This window comes from Ambystoma mexicanum, chromosome 2p, assembly GCF_040938575.1.
Source record: "Ambystoma mexicanum isolate Mex_15411 chromosome 2p, UKY_AmexF1_1, whole genome shotgun sequence".
In the NCBI taxonomy this organism is placed as follows: Eukaryota; Metazoa; Chordata; class Amphibia; order Caudata; family Ambystomatidae; genus Ambystoma; species Ambystoma mexicanum.
This window is the reverse complement of record NC_090923.1, coordinates 645,517,827-645,535,245: the sequence shown is the minus strand read 5'-3', so window position 1 is coordinate 645,535,245 and position 17,419 is coordinate 645,517,827.

The window sequence follows — 17,419 nt, the reverse complement described above, 5'->3', positions numbered from 1 at the left end:
GATAACGATTTTATTTTGCAAGTTGCCTAGCATCCCTCTTCTTGCAGCTGGTCTATGCAGAGGGGGTGATATGAGGTTCTGGCCTGCATGTAGAAGAATATTAACAAGCCACCAGGACATGGTAACACACACTGGAGCTATACATGCCTAATGGAAATATGAAGATAAGAAGGCAACCGTTGACTTAATCATTGATCAAGTACATCTACCCAGAGCTCTTGTTTACACGCATCAAGCATGAAAAGGCCATCCACTTCTGTGTTTTATTGACATTCTGGAACTTTTACTTTTATTAAATTTAAAATGAGAACAACGTGAGCACTCTGGTGTATTGTGCATGTTCTTTGTAGCAAAGGGACGCTCTGGAAATTCTGAGGCATAGGAGCTACTTATCGAACATGTAGAGGTACATGTTCCCATCAGGAAATGCAAGTCAGACACTTGCATTTGTCCTCTCCCGTGGCATTACCTATTACTTCGTAGTCGCTCGAGTGGATCATAAATTCAAAGGGATCACCACTTAGATGCAATATCATCATAAGGCCATCTGCCGAGTCCCAGCCGTTTTGTGGTTCAAAGATGCAGGTCTGTTATAATAGGATACATTTCTAATGGACTGGCTCAATAGTACAAAACCACCCGAAATGGTGGCAGTTGGCAAGGCAGGATTTGAACCAGCCGAGGACAATCTCTTGGATCCCCATGCAGCAATGTTAAATCTGGGTGTATGATTGTCAACTGTGTCGAGTGCTGCTGAGAGGTTGAGGAAAACCAGAAGGCAAGAATGGCCATCATCAAGGATGTTAAGGGCATCATCTGTCCATTTGATGGTAGAATTGTCCATGCTGCATCTGGGACTGAAGCCAGGTTGGTAGGACTGAATGAGGTGGTTGGCTTCGATATGTTGGAGGAGATGCGTGGCTACTGCTTTTAAAAAGGATCTTACCGAAGGAACACTGAATGATGGGGCGGTAGGTGCTGATGACGCCGGGCAGAATGTTGGATTCTTGAGAATTTGTCTGGTCTTGCGGGTCGAGTGAAAGGTGCCTAGAGCAAGGGAGCTCTGGAACCGCCTCCCTCCACCTTGGGCCAGAGCACCTTAAGTTCCTGAAACTCATCAAAACCTTCCTCTTCTTCTCCTTCACTCTCCCTCTCCCCTGCTAACCTCTGTTCTCTTTCTCCCTATCCTCCTTCCTTCGTCTTCCCCCGAACTCTATTCAATTATTTGCTGACTGATTGCATGGTTCACCTCCAGAGCCTATTGGTCCCAGTCCTCCCAGTCAGTCTTTTTCACTTGCCTCCGGGCCACTGCACTATGTTCAGCATCACTGCACTTTCAGCTTATGCTCCAGGAGCGGAGCAATTTCTTTGGCACTTAACTTAGGGCCCTGCTGGTTTTGACACATTTTGCTCCTCCCCAACCCCTGTTTTGCTCCTCCCCCACCCCCGTTTTGCTCATCTACCACCCCCCCTTCCTCGCACCTCCAGCTGTACGCATGCTTGTCCTAAATGTACTAGGACTAGTAAGTCTGTCTCCCCCCAGCCCCCGCCCCACACCTTTTTGTTTCCCCCTCCCAAGCGTGGCCGCAACTGTAACACTTCATGCACTAGCACTAGAAGAAATGCCCTCAGGCCTAGTATGCTAGTTTTTATGTTCGATCATTCAGAAACTTCAAAGCCTAAGAAGGATTACTTTATTTCCCTTGTTCCCCTCTCGCCTTGAAGCACTCTACCTGTGTCTAAGTGCTGTATAAATAAACAATTGTAAGGGAGCAGTTCTTCAGCCAGCAGGGTCTTAAGTACTGAAGCAGGAAGATGTCGTCTGCATGCAATATGGCCTTGAGGCATGCTACCTGTGGCAGTGAGGCCTTCCATAGTGAGAGAAGTTTTCCAGGTAGTGGTGGTTTTGAGAGCTGGGCTGTGTAGTGTGCTGTCCGTTATGGCATTGGTGTCTATGTGCTGGTGGATCATGCTAATCTTATTGATGGAGAAAGTTGATGGAGGGCTGGATGCAGGCAGAGGGTTGATGCAATTCTCTTGTTGACTTTGAAGAGGGTTTGGCTTTTGTTAGCCTGGACTATGGTGTTTTGGTAATAATGGGCAGTGATAAGCCATCTGTGTGTAGCAGTAGCATGAAGATCCTTGAGCTGCAGGATTTGCTGTGTTCTCTTGTTTTATGATGTTTTTCATTGAAGTGGAGTTCATCAGTGTTCCACTGTGCAGAAGGTTTAGGATTATGGGTGTGGTGTTTCACTGGGGAACGGTGGTTGATGTTGGTTGGGGATGGTATTGAATTTTTCTAGTCCTGCTTCACCTGCGGAAGATCAGAGCATGTGAGATGGAGGTTGGCAAAGTCTTCCATAAGAACTCCCACTGGGAAGTATTATCGAAAGGCGTGTTTGCTGGGTTTCCAATGCATGTGCTTTACTGTGGAGTTACTCAAAAGGCCAGATTGAGCGGGACAGGGATTTGTGACGGAGGATGGGCAAGGCAGTGATGACCTTTCCTGTGAGCTGGACTTTCATGTGCTGCGTGAGGTTCAGAGTGTCGAGAACGCAGTGAAGATCTTCTTTTATTGACAGTTGCTGGGCTGCTAGTGAATTTGAAGTCACCAGGGATGATGTTGCGTTCATGAGAGACATGGTGGTGACCACGTTTAGGTGTTGGGCTTGGCTGGTCTGTGGATGAGGCGGAAAGGGACTGTGCTGGGGTGATCAGAAAGTGGCAGGAAAGATTTTTTTTTAAAAGTGAAAAAATGAAGAAAAAAAAAAAACACAAAAAAGGCTGATGGTGGCAATATCCAGTTGGGTCCATGGCCAGGATGCCTTGTGAATGATGGCCAGGCCTCCACACCTTGTTTGGACGGTCTTGTTGTAAGATTCTGTAGCCATTGGTTAAAATTCCAGTTCCACGCTTCGAGACTGGTCTGCAGTATTAAGCGCGCTATAAAAGATTAATTAATGAAGATGGTGCCCAAGTCATGTGCGTTGATGAGGTCAGTGATCATCTGCTGCAGGGTTGATTACTGAGCAGACGTTGCTATACGTTTTCATATATTGGCGCTGATGGGGTCTATGATGAAGCGGATGAAACTGCTCTGATGCAGTGGCTGCCGAGAGGCATGGTTGGTGGTGATGGGCTGTTGGGGGAGAGGTGAAACACATTTGATAGAGCTTACCTCAGGTAAGTGGTGCAAGGGTTTTGGTCCTGGGCCCTATTGGTTTGAACCGATCCAAACAGGAATTGCCCTTTTCTTCATCTGCCTGTTGCTTTGGATGCCCTTTGATCCAACTGCAAAGAAAGTGGTAGGGCTAAGCAGGTGGGCTGCACTTGCACAAGCTCACTAACTGCAAAGTAAACATAAAGGCTGGAGGGCTGCTTAATAAAGGGTCAAGAACAACCTTAGCAGTGATTGACCGATAAGTGGAAGACGTTCGTTATTTTAGTATATTGTTTTCCCCAATGCTGCTGCTTCCATAATTTTGGGCAGTTCAGTATGTTTTTATATCAAATGCTGATGCAGCATACTAATCTTTCATCACAACATGGTACATCTGACAACTTGTGACCAATGATTCATCTCTGGCTGGCCGGCTACAGGAATAATACATCAAAGGAACCTTTCCTTGCACAGGTATGCTTCTCGTCCAAAAAATGAGAGTCTAAACTAGTTTATTTTTTACCCAAAGAAATAGTCTGTGTGCCTAAAAGTCCTGGCTTTTAACCGTTTCATGTGTTCATTGTGTGAAAAGTCATTTACTTTATCTAATGTTTCTCCTCAAATTGTCTATTTCTGTTTTCTTATTTAGCTAATGTTTTTTTTCCCTGCTGTACATGCTACTCCCAATATGCTTCCAACTGATTAGTTCTGGGAAAGCAAGGATTTGTGTCAACTGTTCAACTATAACTTTGATCCTTTTTTTTTTTTTTTTAGTTATTTTGTTTTTATAGTAGGGTTGCCCAAGTGGAAGCCCGGATACCATGGTGTTTGACTAATTTATTAGCACTTCAGTGCATTTTTGTAGTGTCTGCTGTTAGAAAGAACAATCCTCTTTGCCATGCTCATGAACGAATGCATTGCTACTTGGAAAATATTAACAAAGTTAACTCACTGTAGGGACCACATAGTCCCCTTTCCTCCATATTTGTGGGACATTCCGTCCTTCGAGACGGAACCAGAGCACTTTTGTCAAAAAGCATAACAAATTAAATGTGTCCTTTTATTTTTACGTGGGGCCACAGCATGTGGCCATAACCCCGCCCTCCTGAGCTCCGCCCCGCGCTTCGCCCTTCAGTCATTTTCTATCGCCAGGTCTTAGACCATTTCAGCAACAATAGAGGATACTTGTTAGAGGGGACGGCGGGCAGGCAGATGGACGAAAGGGGACTATGGACTAGGAGTAAGATAGTCACTACGGCGAGTAACTTTGTTATACTCCTAAGTCCCGTCCACTTTCCGCCATACTTGTGGGAGATTCCCAAGCACAACTAGAGGTAGTACAGGTGGATGGAAAATCCCTTCACTGAAACACGTTTTTGAGGACAGCCTGGCCAAATTGATCATCAGCCCTGGAGCTCAGGTCCAAGCAGTAATTCTTGCAAAAAAGCTGATGGGGAGGCCCAAGTAGCCGCCTTGGCGATGGACTCCCAAGGAACATACTTTTGGATACCAACAGCAGCCGCTTTGCCACATACTAGATGTGCATGGATGCCCCTTGGTGGTTAAAGGCCTTGGATCTTATAGGCTTCTGAAATACACAAGGCAATACAGCGGTAAATGGATGCTTCGAAGCTGGTTTCCCTTTAGGGTCACCGAACAAGACAGTTGTGAGGAGCTCCTGAGTTTACCCGTTCTATCAAGGTAAAAGTTCAGGGCTCTCCCGACATCCAAATTGTAAAGAACTCTCTCGGCATCAGATACTGGATTCGAGAAGAAGACTGGTAAAGAGATAGACTAGTTCAAATGAAAGTCAGTAACCACCTCAGGAAGGAATGAAAGATACGTGCGAAGCACAACTTTATCCTTGTGGAAAGTGAGGAACGGATGTTCCACCGAAAGCGCTTGGAGTTAGATTACTTGCCTTGCGGATGTTATTGCAATCAGAAAAGCAACCTTCGAGATTCTAGAACTGCCAGCTCCAGGGATGGCTGCGTGAAGGGTGAGCTCCTGCACCTAAACTGAATAACTGCTCAACTATGGCTGATGTTGGTGTACCAGACCCAAAACAACCAGCAAAACGACAGAAGGGAGATGGGGTGACCCCCTCTGATGATAGAGAAGACAAGGTTTTGAATCTGCTGACCCAGTTGACATCAGATATAACCAAGATCAAGGAGAAGGTTTCAAAAGGCAGAAGATAGATATGTAGAACTCACTTCACATTTCAACAAGGTGGAGACCCACTTAAATGAAATGGATGACAGGGTTCTTAAATTGGAGAACCAAATAAATGATTTACAGACGAGGAATGAGACGCTGTCCTTGAAGATCTCAGAGCAGGACATTTTTTCCAAGACGGACAATATAAGGATTGCTAGTCTTCCTGAAGATATTGAGAGAGGTAAACCCATGGTGTTTATTGAGAAGACTCCAACTTCCTTAAGCTGGATCCTAAAGTAAACCTGGAAATGGAGTGAGCACACAGGAGCCTGGGACCCAAGCCAGCAACAGGTCAAAGGCCCAGACATTTTGTTGTGAAGTTCCCAAGATTCCCCTTGAAAGAGCTGATTCTGAGGAAAGCAAGGGGATTTAAGTCAAGCTGTACTCGACAAAAAGAAAGGAATTTAAAACTGCCAAGGAAAAAGCAAGGGCTAAAAATCTTAAATACTATATGGTATACCCAGCAATCCTTCGTGTGATTATGAATTGTCGTTTGTTTTCCTTCAATAACAGTAACAATGCTGAAGCTTTTCTTAGTGACTTGGAAAAAGAGCAAGAGGCTATGGAGCCCAGGGAGGCCACTACATCAGTATCACAGAAGACTCAATTTTTGAAGAGAAGATAAGCAAGAAAGAAAGGAAGGAATGCGTTATTGACTTTCTGGTCTGTTTATTTTACATTTTTTCATGGTTTTTTTTCCAGGTAAATTCTGTTTTCTCTTTAAAAATGCTGCAGCCATTATTTGTATGTACAAGGCTACAGCAATCGATTTGGTGAAAGCTGAATGGTCTGGATGTGCTGTGGGGGGGAGCGGTGAGAGGACTGAAGTTGGGGGAAGAATCAACAACTCAATACTGGAAACAGCCTCTAAGTGCCCTGAAGAGATTAGAATGGGACTGCCTGGTAAACGTTACGGAGCGGTTTGGCTGGTGTTAATCTGCAAAGACCTCTGTATGTATTATCTGATAAGCTCCGACTCCATTAATGTCAGAGCGGGCCTTGCAGGATACTGTGGGCACTGCAGACGCTACCGTAAACCCTCTCTGAAAACACCCCTTCCTTACCGATGTTGACCCTGTTCGCTATCCTTTGCCAGCCTCCAGACACTGGGCCTCATTCTGAGTAGGGCGGTAAGGGTTAACAGTCACCGGTAACGAGACTGGTGCCGTTAAACCCTTACCGCCCTACTACGACTTCCCTTTGCGGGTCCTTCCTTAACACCTGCTTTTAGCACGGGACGGGACCCGCAAAGGGACTCCGGGGTCAATAACGGTACCGTAATTTACGGTACCGTTAACCGTTATTGCCGCCTTCCCCTTGAGCCTTATGGGGGCTTAAATGGGAATGGGGAATTACCGGTCCCTCCGACCTCGGAATGGACCAGTAATTACTCCATTCACCAGGCCGGACTTTGGACGAGTTCGGAGGCAGCCAATGCCGCAAATAGCGGCGTGGTTACCTCCGAACTCGGAATGAGGCCCACTGAGTGGACTTCTGTGAGTCCTTGCCGCAACACAATACAGCTTCGACGGTCCTATGTTAAGGCGGGGGGGAAGAATAGTTTTACCTTTGGGCTGCAGATAACTGATTTATTACAAATACTACATATTCCTTATTCTGCAGGATTGAAGTTGTAAATGTCATTGCACTGATTGGTCTTCTTTATGTCAATCCACTATCTGCTGCCATCTAGCGGCCATTTGGAAAAGTTAAGTGATCATGCTCAGGGAATGCCAACAAAGTATATAATGTAAATGCTACGCGCCCCCATTGTACTCTCCCTCCTCATGTAATTCATATGAATCCAAGAGGTGGGGGTATGGTTTGATATCTGGCATTTTAGGAAGGTACATGGTCCAATAAGGTTTGCCAGACTGCTCTGCAAGGTACAGGGTTGATTGATTTGCATATGTGGGTGTGCCGTTTCTGTAATGGTACAGATAAAGGTTACTGTAGGGGAATACTGCCTAGAGGAATTCCCATATTGCTTAAACGCCAACCATCATTTTTGGTTATTCGGAGTGAATCACTGATTGGTAGAAAGACATATTCCTAAACATATGTCCTATGTACCATGGAATGCAAGTGGTACTTTACCAATGTGGCACAACAAGCCTGAAACCAATTAGAGATAGTTCTCATTAATTTGCAAAGGCGAGAAAACGGCTATTCTGGCTGGACTGCCCCTTGGGCTGACTTATTCGGTCGGTCCTCTTGTGTATTGGTACAGACAAACAATATTATGAAAAGAATAGTCATCCCTTCCTTAATATTCTTAGGTACAGATCAAGCTGACAACTATAGGTCAGTGCAGGTTATACAGCCCTTGAATGTGGAGCAGGTCTTTTTCTAAAAATGTACTACTGCTAGGTTTCCCTGCGAGTAGAACTTCCTGGACAGGAAAGCGGGCCATATTCTGATGGTACTTGGAGTCATCCACATGATGTTAGTAGATGGGGATTCGCATTACGTCTATTGGAGAGGTGGGTGCCTTTATTCTCATGATTGCATGAAGCTGTACTGGCGTTTCAAGCTTTCACTTTCCCGCAGACTGGAGGCATGGATGGATCTAGCTTTACTGGGCATCTATTGAATTCAGCCTGCTGAACATTAACATTTTACTTGAGAAAGTTCTGAATGGGGTTCCTGCCGGTTCTGCCACGTCGAGGAAATTACAGAGCGTGTTATCATTTTAAGATCGGATTCCGGCTGCTTGACTTGGCACTACCAGGACCTTCTTATCTATGTCATTTATTGGGGCATGCTTATTTGAATGTGGAACATGGCATAACGCCCTAGTGCATAGCCTAAAATGAAAAACTACAGATTGGGAGATGCGGTTTATTAGTATTTATAAAATGATGTTTTGTATCAACATGCAGATGGCCCCAAGTTGGTGGTAGTCCCGGGAGGGTCCAATGTGTGTATATTCCGTTGATTAGGAGGCTGCTTAGGCTTGCCTGGATTAAGAGGCACTGAGTTGTGGGCAGAAACATAAATTACAGATTTATAAGGAAGATATAGGTAGGTATAGGCTTCCTGTTATGCCGAGGAGCCCTACCTCTTGCATACAGTGGGTGCATTGCTGTATCTACCATTTGGCGAAATCTTACTGTCTGCAAGGGATAATGCAAATTCATATGGAGTTACACTGTACACTGGGGAGGCAGAACATACAATGGATATAGATATAATTTTGCAGCTTGAATTGCTTCCATGTGCTGTTCTGGAGTTGAGGTCTCTAATAATCTTGCTGTTTAGTCTCAATGTCATTCAATGCGTTCGGGTCATTTTTAGAAACTGTTATTAGTTGAGTGGAGATAGGTAATTTTGAGATTGTAGGAATCTAGGTGCAGGCTTTGGAGTCACTATAGTTCTGAATAGTGATGATTCTGTATATATTGTAGGTAAGAATCACTTTGCTGGGTTGCAAAGTGTAATGGGCTGTATGCTGTTGATGTCTCAATGTTTGTCTGTGTATGTCATGGTTACGTGTTTTATATGTACTGATATGTTGCACAATCCTCTAATGTTTCAATACTTCTCTACAATTGGACATAGTTATGTAAAGGCACCTCTAATTAGGACTGCATCTATGGAAATGTTAGTATGGTGAACTCCTCAAATGCTTCTGATTATCAAAACCCTTCTGTTCTGTTTTGAAGGATAGGGACGGTTAGATACATTTTGGTGTGTGGAGATAAATGGATGATCTAATTATATGTTCATGGAATGTTAAGGGTCTTACATTCCTAGGAAGAGAACCAGACTAAAAAGAGAGAATGCTGACATTGCTCTTCTACAGAAACTCATCTATTGGAAGAGCACAAGCATCTCTTTAAGAGCGCTCTATTTACTAGGATATTGCTAAATTGTTACAGTTCCAATTCGAGGGGAGTGGATATATTAATGCAAAAGGGTCTGAATTTGAGTGTGGAAAAAGCATTGATGGATGAGGATGGGAGGGTCATTCTGATAGACGCTAAGTATAAAGGCAGATTAATCACAATAGGATCTGTATATGGTCCGTGTACCGGGGGAAGTGGCTTCTTTGGGAAGATGCTGGCACTGTTGGGTGAGATGAATGGGGAATGCATAGTTTGGGAGGTGACTTTAATTGTGTTCTTGATGGAAGAATGGACCGCTCTGCTCAATGTAGATACACAGCAGCGAGCACAAGCATAGTATTTAATGAGTTGCTGCACAGTCTGGATCTAGTTGATGTTTGGAGATTTATGCATCCTGTGGTGAAGGATTTTTTTTTTCCACCCGTCCACAATTCTTACTAAGGGATTGATTATTTCCCGATTTCGGACAGGCTGATTGAAAAGACCTGCAATGTAGAAATTAAGGAAAGGGGCATTTCAGATCAATCCTTAATAACGATGCAGTTGAATAAGGGAATGGAGAGGTCTGGAACTCCTAGGTGGCGCCTGAATACTTATATACTATAAAAGCAGGGAGTGGTCGAGTCTCTGCAGGAGTTGACTGCGAATTATTTAAATGCAAATGTGGGTTCTGCATCTAACTTGATGGTTTGGGATAGCTTTAAAACAGCGATTAGGGGAGAGTTGATGAACATCACGGCCCGCATGAGGAAAAGGGGAATGTTTGAAATTAGAAGGCTTGAAAATTATTTTAACGCCTGTCAGAAAAGCCACAAAATGACAAGGAGTAGAGCATATAAGGCTGCTGTAGAGAGACTAAGAACGCCTTAAACAAGAAATGGATTACCGGTATGAGAAAGGCATGTTTTTCATGTGGCAGAAATTTTGGGAGCAAGGGGACAAGAATGGTAGACATTTAGCTAATAGGCTGCGCAGTTTAACTGAGAACTCCTTTGTCCTGAAACTGGAAGGTGATGGGGGAGAATATAAGGTCAAGAGTAATGAGATGTGTGAAAGGTTTAGGACTTTTTATGAATCACTATATAGGGAAGGTCAGCTTCCAGCGTCTGCAGACATGGCTAGGTTTTTTGATACAATTACTCTGTCGAGGTTATCAGATGACCAAGCTGTAACTGTTGATAGACCCATTACAGGGGCAGAAATACTGGTGGCCATTTCACAGCTTAATACAGATAAAGCACCTGGCCTAGACGGTCTTACGGTTGAGTTTTACTGGGTGTTGGGTCATGTCTTACCGTTCTTGTGCACCCTGTAGAACGGGTTTATGGCTGATGGGGCTGCATGTCCCACAATAAAGGAAGCTTGTGTTGTGGTGATCCCAAAGCCAGGGAAAGACCATAAAAAATGCGAAACTAATCGACCAATTTCGTTATCAAATGTTGATTTTAAAATATTCACTAGAATATTGACTAAACGGCTGGACAAGTGTATTGGAGGCCCGATTAGTCACTCCCAAGTAGGCTTCATGCGGGGCAGATGCGGGCATGGTCACGTGAGGACATTGATAGATGTTATGGGACTCCCAAAGGAAAAGGTTCGAGATCCGCTTCTAGTTTTTATGGACGCAGAAAAAGCCTTTGACAGGGTTAATTGGACTTTTTGGGACCACACGCAGGGAAATGGGTTTTGGGGATACTTTTATCAAAGTTATTAAAATGCTAAATTCATCCATCAGTGCTAGAGTCTGGGTTAATAATATGTCTTCTCCATTGTTTCTGTCAAGGGGTACTAGACAGGGCTGCCCGCTGTCCCCATATCAATTTAATCTAGCTATAGAACCACTGATTGCATACATAAAGCAGGAGCAGTCTCGCTTTATGGGTTTAGGTTTGGGAGTAGCAAAATCAAAATCTTGTGCTACGCGGATGATATGACCATTATTTTGACAAACCCCACTGGAAGGGAGTGAAAAGTTGAAGTGTATGTTCGAAGAAGTGGAAGCACTGTCTGGTCACAAGATAAACTGGGAAAAGACAGTAGTTTTTCCTTTAGATGTCGGACACCCAAGGAGCGATATGGGTTCTTGGGAGTTGTCAATGGGAGCAATACAATATTTGGGAATTTACTTGGTTCGCGACCTGAAAAAGACGGCAAAATACAATATTTCGCGTATTTTAGTGAAAATCCGGAGAGACATATCAAAACGGAGTCCCTTAAGGTTGGGTCTTTGGGCAAAAATTTCTTTTGCCAAAAGTCCTCTATGTTGTCCAAGCTGTCCCATTGAAATTCACTAAGAAGGTCATTAGTAGTATTGATAAGATTTTTCAAGGGTTTCTTTAGGGGTTGGGGGGGGGGGGGGAGGGGGAGGGGGAGGGGCCGCAAACGGCCTAAGGTTACTAAACACATTTTAACATGCTCTGTGAAGGAAGGGGGATTTGGTTACCCTAATCTTGCGAATTATTGCTCTGGGTTTGTTCTAAAACACATCTTATTTTTCTGACGACAGCGAATATGTCCCCTAATGGCAGATTAGTGAGGTTGAACAATTTTCACCTTATGCAATGCGAGATATGTACTCTATGGTTAAGATGCCGAACTCTACAATGATATTACCTACCTTGAGTACTTAGAGAGGGGCCTTGCAAAGTTTTATGGCAGGTAGAGGGGGAAAACATTTGGATACACTACGATGCGTCTTTGTGGCACAATGCAGGGCTACAGATAGCCAATAAGACCTCTCATTGGCAAAGCCGGATCAGAAGGGGCATTTTGAGAATACGTGATGTCTAGGAAGACGGTCGTATGATTTCCTTTCAGCGTCTTAGGGTCTCTCTTGGAATAGGGGCTAGGGAACGGGCACGTTAGCGAGACCTTAAAGTTCTTCTGTCGGAACAACAAGAAATGCTAGGGGGTCCCATGAGAGAGAGACCCATCATCTGCGCGATTATCCAATCTCTTCCATGCGCAGTGTCTACATATATAAAACTAATGCCAATGGAAATCTCCTATGTGAAAGCGTGGGAGAAACTTCGCCAGGCTTGGGTGGGGGAAATCGGGTTTGGACATTTCAAGTGAAGAATCGGAAAGTCTGCTCCAGGTGGGTGTACATTCGAAAATGGATTTAGGATTAAGCTATTTTAGGCAAAGGGTTTTGTGTAGATTATATTGGACACCAGCTCAAATGGCCAAATTAGGCCTATTGGATAATGATATCTGTTGAGGTTGTGGTCTTCATGGGGGCACCTTATCCCATATGCTATGGGCATGCTTTAGGGTGTCCACCTTTTGGAGTTAAGTCCTTAATAGACTAGATATTATCCTGGTGGACTCGCTTCCATGTACATGTCATTCGACAATTTTGTTATCGAGCAGAGAGAGAGGGGATAAGAACAAATTTGATTAATAGGGTACTGGCGATTAAGCAAATACAAAAAGTTTGGAAATCAAGGAAAAAGCCAGATGTGGACGATTGGTTGTTAGATGGCCGTACTTTGTCTTGCTATGAGAAAGTAATGTTCAGAAAATAGAAGCGAGAGGAGTATGATGATAGAATTTGGGGTTCTTTTAATGAATTATACAGTTGATGCTTACTATGTGTATGCTTTGTTTTCTATATGGCGTTGTTGGGGGATTGTGGAGATGTGTGTGGTGTGGTGTTGTGTCTTGTTTGTTGTGGTTGTGTTGTCTGTTGTAGTCCGGTTTAAGAATTTTTACTATGGATAGGAATTTGTAATAGTTTACTTAATACTTTATTACGTGTATCTTCACGCTGTATTAATTGCCTGTTTAACATATATGCTTTCTGTAATTTGAGTGCAAGTCCCTGATGTAATGGATATGTCAATGTTCCATCTTCTTTGTCCAACTTGTTTCTTAATAATAAAGCGTTTATAAAAAATAAAATAAAAAAAGGCAACCTTCCAAGAAAGGTTTTTTAAGATCAGTGGTGGCCATGGGTTCAAACGGCGTATAGCATAAAGCGGTAAGGACCACATTTAAATCCCACTTGGGATGAGGAGTGCGCACCGGTGGGAAGAGATTAACAAGTCCCGCAAAATGCCCTTTGATGACTGGATTAATCAATGAAAAAGAACAGCTGTCCGTGGACAGGTAGGCCACAATGGGCGGATAAATAAATCCTGCAAGACAGAACAGGAAATGCCAGAAGCTGCCAGGTGAGACACAAAGGATAGAACAGTGTCAACTGTAGCATGCCTGGGATAAAGCTGTTTAGCTAAGCACCAGTTACAAACAGAGCCATTTTCTCCTATATTGGGACCTCATAGGTTTCTTGGCCGCTTGGATATGCGCATACTGTCTGACAGATTGAACTGCGCTAAAGACAGGCACCAGGCCGCCAAGCTGAACGATTGAGGGGAGGGGTGCCATAGCTGGTGATCGACTAGACAGATGCTGTAATTCCGAAAACCAGAATCTGGCTGGCAACCAAATAGCTATGAAGAGGAGAGTGCAGTTCGTTGCAGTCCTGAGCTTGCAGAGTGACCAATGAATCAGGGGCAATGGAGGGAAAGCGTAAGCCTTCATGTTGTCTCACAGAATCTCGAAGGCATTTCCCAGGGAAGATGTTCCAAACCCGTCCCTGGACGCATAAAGAGGAAGTTTCACGGTAGTAGAAGTTGCAAAGAGGTCCACCTCTGGAGTGCCCCATTGGTGGAAAATGTTGGAGAGGACATTGTTGTTCATTTCCCACTCGTAACTGGCTGCCGACTGAGTGAGTCTGCAGTCACATTGATGTGACCCGGGATGTCTACAGCCTGGAGCCAGACCTTGTGCTGGATGGCCCAGTCTCAGATTTGTATGGCAAAATCGACAAGGAGAGGTGGCTTGGTGCCGCCCTGCTTGTTGATGTAAAACATCCCCACAGAATTGTCCATGCAAATACAGACTACCCTGTTGTTGATAGACGGTTGAAAAGCTTTGGAGCGCCAGGAACACAGGCAAATGTTCCAGGTAATTGATTTGAAACCGCTTGTCGTGAGGTGTCCACAGGTCGAAAACTTCGAGGTGACACGGCACCGCTACCCACCCCAGAAGGGAGGAGTCTGATACCCATAACTTGTGGGCAGGGCTCCTGGAAGGAGGCCCCCACTGAAAGGTTGTTGGTCGAGGACCACCATTGTAGAGCCACTGTCATGCAGAATGGAACTGGAATTATTTTGGAATCAGGATCCGATGCACGAGACCAGCAGCTCCGGCGAGCTAGCCGAGTGCGTCTCATCTTCAGACGTGCAAGAGTTAGAGCTAGCACACAAGAGACCATGAGACCCAGAAGTCTTTGGAAGCACCAGGCTGTCTTGCAAGGACTGGAGGAAGAGCTAGCACGTGGTCGATAGGTCTGCAATCCTGTCGACCGTTAGGAACACCTTGGTACTGACTGTATTCCAATGAAAACCCAGGAAGATCAGGTCTTGAAAGACAGTCATGACGATTTCCGCCAATTCACTGACAGCCCAAGATGAAACAGGAGTTGAAGGAGAGACTGAAGATTGCTGAAAGCCGTCTGTGGGCAAGGACTCCGCAGGAGCCAATCATTTAAGTATGGGTATACATGAACCCCCTTTTTTCAAAAAGGTAGCAGGCGCCCCTCTCTAGAAAGAACATGGCATGATAACCTGTTCTGAGAGTTCGCAGCCATCGCTTTTTGCTCAATGTACCTTTTACAGATGGGAAATATCCATTTGCAGATCAGCCTTTGTCCCACCCACATAAGGAGTCCAGCACCAAAATGCTATGGCAAATCCCTTTTGAACAAGAGTACCAACAGCAACCCCATACACGTGTTTCAGCCTTGTTGGGCCTCATCAGTGAGGTAGAGCTGTGCCTCTCTGAGCATACATGAACTCCCTGGAGTCTGAGGAAAGCTGCGACGACTGAAATCTTCGTAAAGACATGCAGGGCCGAGCTGAGACCAAAAGGGAGTACACGAAACTGGAAGTGTTCCGCTCCCACAGAGAACTGCAGATATTTTCGATACGGGATCCTAATCAGAATGTGCATGTATGCATCCTCGAGGTCTACCTCGGTGAGCCAGTTGCCCTTCCGGAGAGAGGATTTTATCTGGCAAGGCGTGATCATCTTGTATTTCTCTTGGGGAAGAGAAAGATTGAACTGGTAAAGATTGAGGATAATGCGCATGCCAGCCTGGTTGGGTTTGGGCACTGAACAGACGGGAGTAGTAGCCCTCCCCTTGCTCCCTCAGGGGAGCAGGCTCCACCGCTCTGAGGTCTAGACATTTCTGTACCTAGGTTCTGAGGGAGGGCGACCCAGTCTGCTGGAAGGGTGGAGTGAAGGGGAGGGGCAAGCGGAAGGCCGCCCGAGCGATAGACAAAACCCATCAGTCTTCAGTGATAGTCTCCAACGCCTCCAGATGAGAGGAAATCCGACCTCACACCGTAGTCTCGTACGACCAACAAAAAATATTATTTGGATGATTTGTCGGCAGGAAGACTACCTGTCCCTGGAGAGGAGGCTGATGGCCGAGAGAAAAACCAGCCACCTTGCCACTGCTGCTTAAGGCGGGGCCCGCTAGCTGGAGCCTCAGATCGTCGCGCACAGCGATCCTGGAAAACCCTGAAACCAGAGAAGGGCCGAGTTTGGGACCCTGACCCCGGTGTATAAGGAGCCTTATCTGGAGTTGACAGGACCGATAAAGACTTGGCAGTTTGAGTGCTCTTTGTGAGTTCCTCATCTGTGGAGGAATGGAACAATTTACCACAGGGGTCCTCACTTTCTCCTCTGCTTTTTAACTTATATGTTAAACTCCTGATGGACATCCTGAGGAAGCACTGCATTAAATTTCATTCGTATGCGGATGATACTCAGGTGTTCTTGAAAGTAGAGAGATCAGAGGAGACTTTTGAGGTAGTGGAACAGTGCCTACAAGAGGTACAAACTTGGATATGTGCTAATAAGCTTCTGTTGAATGCCAGCAAGACACAGGTTGTCCCATTTACCTCAAAACACAACACACCAAGCAGGCACTGTCACCTTGTTTCCTGGGTGCACAGTTGGATTTTGCCAACAAAAAAAAAACCTGGGCTGTGTATGGCAAGATAATATGGGATGTGGAGTGCAGGTTCGCGCAAAAGGTGCAGTCAGTGTTTTACACCTTATGAATGTTGAGACAAATTTTGCTGTTCATAGCCAACGAGGACAGAGCAACGGTGGTTGGGACCCACGTTAATTCGCGATTGGATTATGGCAATGCGTTGCCGTCAGGGATACCAGCATTCCAAATGCACAGATTGCAAGTGGCACAAAACTCTGCAGTCAGGTTGGTGTTTAGGGCAACAAAAAAGTCCCCCATCTCCAATCAAAGAAGATCCTTACACTGGCTGGCGATGAGAGCGTATAGGTTTTAAAATCCTCTGGCTGGTCTTTAAATGCGTGATAAAAGCAGCTCCAAGGTATCTATTGGATAAAATCAGGAGATGCCCGCTACGCCGCAAATTACGCTAAGGCTACAAGAATTTGCAGCAGGTACCGTGGTCTAAATATGCGAGCAAAGGGGATCGAAGATTCGGGGTCTATGGCAGATGGGGAGCAGGTGCAAATGGATCTAGGTCACCTGGCCTAAGCCCCGCCCACCTGGTGCCTTCCTGCCTGCCACTCTTTTTCACCACTTAGCAAGCCCCGCCCACCTGGTGCCTTCCTGCTTCCCACTCTTTTTCACCACTTAGCAAGCCATGCCCACCTGGTGCCTTCCTGCTTGCCGCTCTGTTTCCCTACTTCTTTTCCTTTGCAGATGGGGAGCAGGTGCAAGTGGATCTAGGTCACCTGGCCTAAGCCCCGCCCACCTGGTGCCATCCTGCTTCCCGCTCTTTTTCACCACTTAGCAAGCCCTGCCCAATTGGTGCCTTCCTGCTTGCCGCTCTTTTTCACCACTTAGAAAGTCCCGCCCACCTGGTGCCTTCCTGCTTCCCGCTCTTTTTCACCACTTAGCAAGCCCCGACCACCTGGTGCCTTCCTTCACCATCACTGTCTTGTGGCCAATGCTGGATTTGACTTTTATGGACTTCATTCATTCATTCACGGTGTGTCACTCTTTCTCAACTCTCATGCTGGACTTCCTTTGCATCTTGTACTCATGGTGGCCCTGAATCATGCTGTTCCCATCTTCATCTTGTATCCTGGCTTGCAACATTATGTGTTACTACTGACTTCTGCAATT